The sequence below is a fragment of the Camelina sativa genome, chromosome 15 (assembly GCF_030686135.1).
Source record: "Camelina sativa cultivar CO46 ecotype springtype chromosome 15, ASM3068613v1".
NCBI classification, from domain to species: Eukaryota; Viridiplantae; Streptophyta; class Magnoliopsida; order Brassicales; family Brassicaceae; genus Camelina; species Camelina sativa.
This window is the reverse complement of record NC_141894.1, coordinates 24,795,700-24,801,826: the sequence shown is the minus strand read 5'-3', so window position 1 is coordinate 24,801,826 and position 6,127 is coordinate 24,795,700. Positions and strand designations below refer to the sequence as shown.

The 6,127-nt window shown below is 41.8% G+C and overlaps 1 pseudogene; it reads right to left on the bottom strand.

Moving 5' to 3' along the window:
* Positions 1-329: 329 nt before the first annotated feature.
* Positions 330-4,742, bottom strand: LOC147927062 (uncharacterized; annotated as a pseudogene).
* Between the last annotated feature and the right edge of the window lie 1,385 nt (positions 4,743-6,127).

Here is a 6,127-nt window from a genome sequence, read left to right as displayed (position 1 = left end):
GTAAATCGCCATGCAGGAAAGCGTTGTGAACATCCGTTTGATGTATCTCCCATTTCTTAGCAGCAGTAATCTCAAAAAGCATCCAAACAGTAGTAGGTTTAGCAACCGGAGCACATGTGTCTGTGTAGTCAAGACCTTCATGTTGTTGATTACTAAGAGCCACCAGCCGAGTCTTGTAACGAGCAATCTTCCCATCGGGTGATGTTTTATTTTGTAAACCCATTTGCTACCAATGGCCTTTTTTCGGGAGGAAGAGTAGTCTCATCCCATGTTTGTTGTGACAAGAGGGCAGAGTATTCATCGGACATGGAATCTCTCCAAACATCGTCCTAACTAGTCTTTTTAAAACTAGTCGGCTCAACCGCGGAGGTGACAGCTGCTATAAAAGCCCTGTGACCAGGAGAGAAATCAGCCTGAGGAAGATAATCAACGATGGGATAAGGTGTAATACCTGAGACCGAAGTAGGAGAATCGGTATTGGTAGCCGATGGAGCGAGAGAGGGGGAAGCAAGAAGATGTGAAGTCTTAACAAGATAATTTCTGAGTAAAACGGAGGGTTGTTTCACATGGTGACCTCGACCAAGTAACTCAGGAAGACCAAAAGAAGGAGCATCATTTGGAGCAGAAGACAAAGGTTCAATGGTAGGCGATCCTGGCTGGTCAGTTGATGTACTAACCGAAGAGGTTGCAGTAGGAGACGTGGAAGTTGGTGCAGGAGAATCACTAGTGTGTGCACTAGGAGATGAATCAATAGCCGGCTCTAGAGACGAAGGACTGGAAGGTAAAAGACCAACCGAGGGAGAAGACGTAGAGGGAGTAAGTACATCCGGAGCAACAACAAGACACGGGATATGAGTAGGAGGTAGCCAATCATCAATAGTAGTATCTAGATGATAGACAGGCGGTGTAACGGAGGTAGTGTCGGGGACACTTGGGAACTGATCTTCCGTAAAAATAACATCACGGCTGGTAAGAAATTCATTAACCTCAATGTCGTACAACCGCCAAGCTTTCTTGTCGTACAACCGCCAAGCTTTCTTGTCGTACAACCGCCAAGTTTTCTTGTCGTAAGGGTATCCAACAAAGAGGCATTTGTGACTCCGGTCACTGAACTTATCTTTGTCTCGGGGACACCTATGACCATAAATTAAACAACCAAAAGTGCGGAGAGTATCATAAGTAGGAGAAGACCCATAAAGCATTTCATACAAAGTTTTACAATTAGGATAGACGTAGGGGTACGATTGATGAGATGAGCGGCGGTCAGGACACTCTCTCCCCAAACCGGGAGCTTAGCTTGAAAAAGGAGTGACCGTGCAACATTAAGAATATGACAGTGTTTGCGTTCAACACGACCATTCTGTTGTGGTGTGTCAACACAAGAAGTCTGATGCTCAATCCCATGTTGACGAAAGAAAGTAGAAAAAACCATGGACTCAATCCCATTGTCGGAACGAACAGCTTTTACGGGTTTGTCAAATTTTTTGGTGCTCATGGCACAAAATTTTTGAAGAAGTCCTTTAACCTCGGATTTGGCTAGCATGAGATAAATCCAAACAGCCCTTGAGTAGTCATCAACAATCGTTAAGAAATAAGCATCTCTACATGATGAAACAGTACTGATAGGGTCTCCAAACATCTCAAAGAATTAAAGCAAAAGGTGCGGAAGGTTTATTAAAACTCTCATGAAAAGTAGAACGTGTTTGTTTGGCACAAAAGTAAATATCACAAGAATGTGTATCGCCAAAATCAACTTGTAAACTATCAAAACTTGGTAACGTAGAAAGCACTTTGTAGGACGGATGGCCAAGTCTTTGATGCCATAAAACAGAAGGAGAAACAGCTGCTCCCTTGCTTGCTTGATGAGCACGTGAAACCCAGACTCCTTTGAAATAGTAGACCCCCTCTCTCTCTTCACCGGCGCCAATCAGGGTCCTCGTAAAACGGTTCTGTAAAACACATTGAGTGTCAGTAAAGATGGCAATACAACCCGTCTGCTTGAGAATTTGTGCCACCTAGATAAGCGTACAGTTTAAATTAGGAACATAGAGAACATTGGATAAAGATTAATCATGATTCAACTGTAATGTGCCTATCTTGGTAGCAGGAGAGGCTGTGCCATCAGGAAAGGTCACCACAAAGGGTATTATATCAAGAGCGTTCCTCAACAATGACAAATCTCCGGTCATATGATGAGATGCACCAGTGTCTATAATAACATCAGTGAATTTAGTTTTAACAGACAGACGTTCGGTAGAGAATTGACTTTGTTGGTTTTGAAGCAGGTTGATGAGTGCGGAAATCTGGTCGGTAGGAACAGAAGGAACATAAGCGTTAATGGAAGCAGAAACCGCATTCACATTGACGCGACCACGCCCGCGGCCACCAGAAGAAATGGACCGACCACCACGACCACGAGTTGTAACATCCCGAACCCAATTTTTGGTGGGTGTCGATCGACACCAAGGAGGGTGTCGGTCGACACCACTAAATTGGTGGTTGTTCGGTTTTTTTTCAAAATCGATTAGTTTAGCTTGGTTTAGTTTGAAAACCCTAAGTCTCGTTTTAAAAGGCACGAGCAGCCTATTTCCTAGGGGTGGTGGTCTTTTGGTAGCTTCGAGGAGAGAAGGAGAAAGAGAGAGAGAATGTGAGTTTGATCCTAAGAGTTAAGGGAGCCTTGAAGAGGGTTAAGAGGAGTAGAGAGATCTGTTTTGGTGGTTCTAGAGGAGAAAAGGAGAGAGAGTTGTGGTGCTCTCACTTGGAAGGGAGGAGAAGGGAGATCCATCATCTATATGTGTGTGGGAAGGATGTGATTACTTGGTGGTAGATTAGGATAGTTAAGGAGTCTTTCTTATGGTTGTTGTCTAGATAGACTGTGCGGACTGGTTCCAGATTGCTACTTTGGAGCAACTTTTGGAGGATGAAACAGAGTCCGATTTAGCTGAAATTTGGCGAAGAGCTTTGTGGTACTATGGGCTTCATATCCAACGGTGGATTTGTGGAATGAATGGTTAGTTTGTATTTTATTAGGAATTTATTATGGATAGTTTTCATGGTTGTGTTGTGGCAATGTTGGGGTGTCAGTTAACACCAGCATTTTGGTATGTGTGTTGCATTACAAGGGGTACGATGGGTAATGATTGACACCAGTTGGAGGTGTCGATTGACACTGGAGGAGTTGTTGGTGAATTGGAGTAATGGGGAATTGTTGCATGTGGCTGGACGAAATCAAATATTCCAGCCCACCTCTCTTGATACTCGGTCGCTAGGGGTGGTTGGTTGTGCGACTCAGTAATAAGATGAGGTGGTGTTTTGTGTATTTATGGGAGTTTTTGTGAGGAGTGATTTCTTTGCTGGTCGTCTCATTGGAATTATGGGGTTCCAGTGAGATCGTTTCCCGTGGATCCTGTGTGAGGATTAGGAATCTGTGTGCGGTCGTTTCACAAGTGCTCTGTCCAGAAGAAGAAGAGCGTTGTTGTTCAAAAAACCAATCAGGATATCCATGTAAGATAAAACACTCTGAAGCTTCATGTCCTTTACGCTTGGAATGAGTACACATGTGGTTGAGATCAAGAGTTCGAGCATTAACGACAACAACAGCAGCAAGGGTAGACATAGAAAGAGGGGCAAAGTCGGTTTTGACTGAAAATCCTACATCATCTTGTTATTTTACTTGAGCGCTTGTTGTTGAGATGTTGTTCAGCCCGAATAACTCGTGAATAGACAATGTTTAAGTCTGGTAGTGGTTCCTCGTCAATAATCTGAGAACATATGTGACGGAACCAAGGCTCATCAAGACCGAAAAGAAATTTGTGAACCTTTCTATCTTCACGCTCTTTCTCAAGGTAAGCCACAACAACACAAGTACATGTAGCAGTAGATTGAAAAGCTTGTAATTCTTCGCAAAGTTTAGAAAGACGGTTGTAGTTCTCAAGAACAGATTGACCGTTCTGTTTGTAGTTGGTAATTTCATCCTCAAGAAGATGTTTGCAAACACCATTCATGACCGAGAACCGCCGCTTGAGAGACTCCCAAAGCTTGAAGGCGTCCGAAACATGAGCCACAGTAGAACAAACTTTGGGACTAATGGCAGTGTTTATCCATCCCACAATCATAGAGTTGGTAGAAATCCATCGGGCATGATTAGGATTAGCGGTTGGTTTTGGAATAGAACCATCAATAAACCCAATCTTTTGTTTAGCTTGGAGTGAATTCCAAAGCTCTGTAGCTCACTCCTAGTAATTATCACCACGAAGCAAAACAGGGGTGATAAGCGAACCAGGATTATCCGAAGGATGAAGAGTATATGGAGTCTCCAAAGAGGTGTTCTCCGCCATAGTAGAAGTAATAGTATATGAAGTAGAAATGAGCAAGTTTGAGTTGTGATGATAAAAGAAACAAAAAAAATAGAGGATCAAAGCCAAGAGAAACAAAACAATGCTAGGTCAAAGATCGCTTGTTTAGGCCTGATACCATACTACGAAATGAAATAATATCGTGTATGGTATTGGTAGAACAAGAGAAGTATTTATACAGCAGAGATCTTAAATCTACGGGATATGTTCTAATCATAAAAATCTGTAGATTACAACAATATGTCTTTAGCCTTATCTCCATAAAAGGGTTCTCATCAGTGATGAAACAAACCAGTGAAAGGTGGGAATGGTTCTCGCTAGAACAACACGCCGGCGGATTGGTGCAACATGAGCAAAGTCTCCAACCACTAGAATTAGAATTCTCATGAAAGCGTAGTAGTCGGGAAAGTTGGAAACTATTAGAAAATATTTAAGAGAAGTAATATTATTGTAAAAAAAAAACACAAGAGGTGAGTGTGGTGCCTAGAATCCCCGAAAAACAAAAAGAAAAAATACCCTAGTTTTCTCTCTGGCTGCCTCCTTTAACACAAAGCTTTCGTTAAGCCTTTGACCGGCGCGTGGTGGCTCATATAGCACCGGCGTCGGTCACCACCTTTAAATTTCATGCTTAGTTTCTAGCCTTTGTCTTTGTATTCTGCGGTTGAGGAAGCGTGGAGATTTTGGCGATGTGAATCTGAAGATTTTGAGATCGAGAGCTAGTGAGATATTGTCCTTGTTTCCAGATTCTTTAGATCTGTGGGTTGTTGGTGAGCTCGGGTCGCCGCTGCTGTTCGCTATTCACGGAGTGGAGGCTCAGATCTTTTCGCTGGTTCACTTTGTTTGAGAATACGTGGCAGTTGAGATTCTTGGTTCCTCCTGCGACGGCTCTTATTCCTTCCTTCATTGACAAATCTATGCATCATTGGATCTCTGACTCTCCTTTATCTTGGTATTTTGTTTGCCTCTCCTCTCTCCCTTCTTGTGTCTCCTGTTTGCTCTGATCAGATTGTAATCATTTAAGATCTGGTATCATTAGAGCTCAGGTTTAGTAGCCTCCCTTGTTTGGGCCAGTCTCTCTCGTTTGGGCTAAGTTTCTCTTCCTCAACTATTTCTCTTTGTTAGTTTGGGGTTGAGCTTTGGTTATGTTTGGATTAGTTCATATAGTATTAAGCTTCGTTTAAGCTTAATTACTTGGTCGTTGTGGCGTTGAAAGGTTCAAGTGGGTCTCGATTATCTTACGGTTACATCCCGAGAGACCCTTGACAAAGCACTTATAGAGAAAGATGCATCTTATGCGGAGAAAGCCAAGTTCCATTCTCTTGTTTTGGCTATTTGTGTTGAAGTCCGTTAAACACCAATTTGGTATGCGGAAAATCCCTATGGTCCTTCGAGAGCTAATTCAGTCCGGAGACAAGATGTTTTTGGCTTAAACAATGTATCGGTAAAATCCTTTCCTCTTATGTAGGTTATAGAAAGATCATTGTGTCTCTCTAATTTCACTCTCGTCTTTTATCTTGTGATTTGTAATCTTTCCGAATTTTATCAATATAGTCCGTTCAGTGAAAAAAAAAACAGAGTGTGGTGCCTAGAAGAGTTTTTTTTAAAGAAGATTACTTTGATAATTAACTTCATATTTATGCATTTTTTTGTCAAATTGTGAAAATGTTTCTTGTAATTTTTTTTTATAGATTTTTCGTATTATTAACTTTACACAAAATAATTTTTTAAAAACAATTATTACATAAATTTGTGCATATTGTTAACACATGACT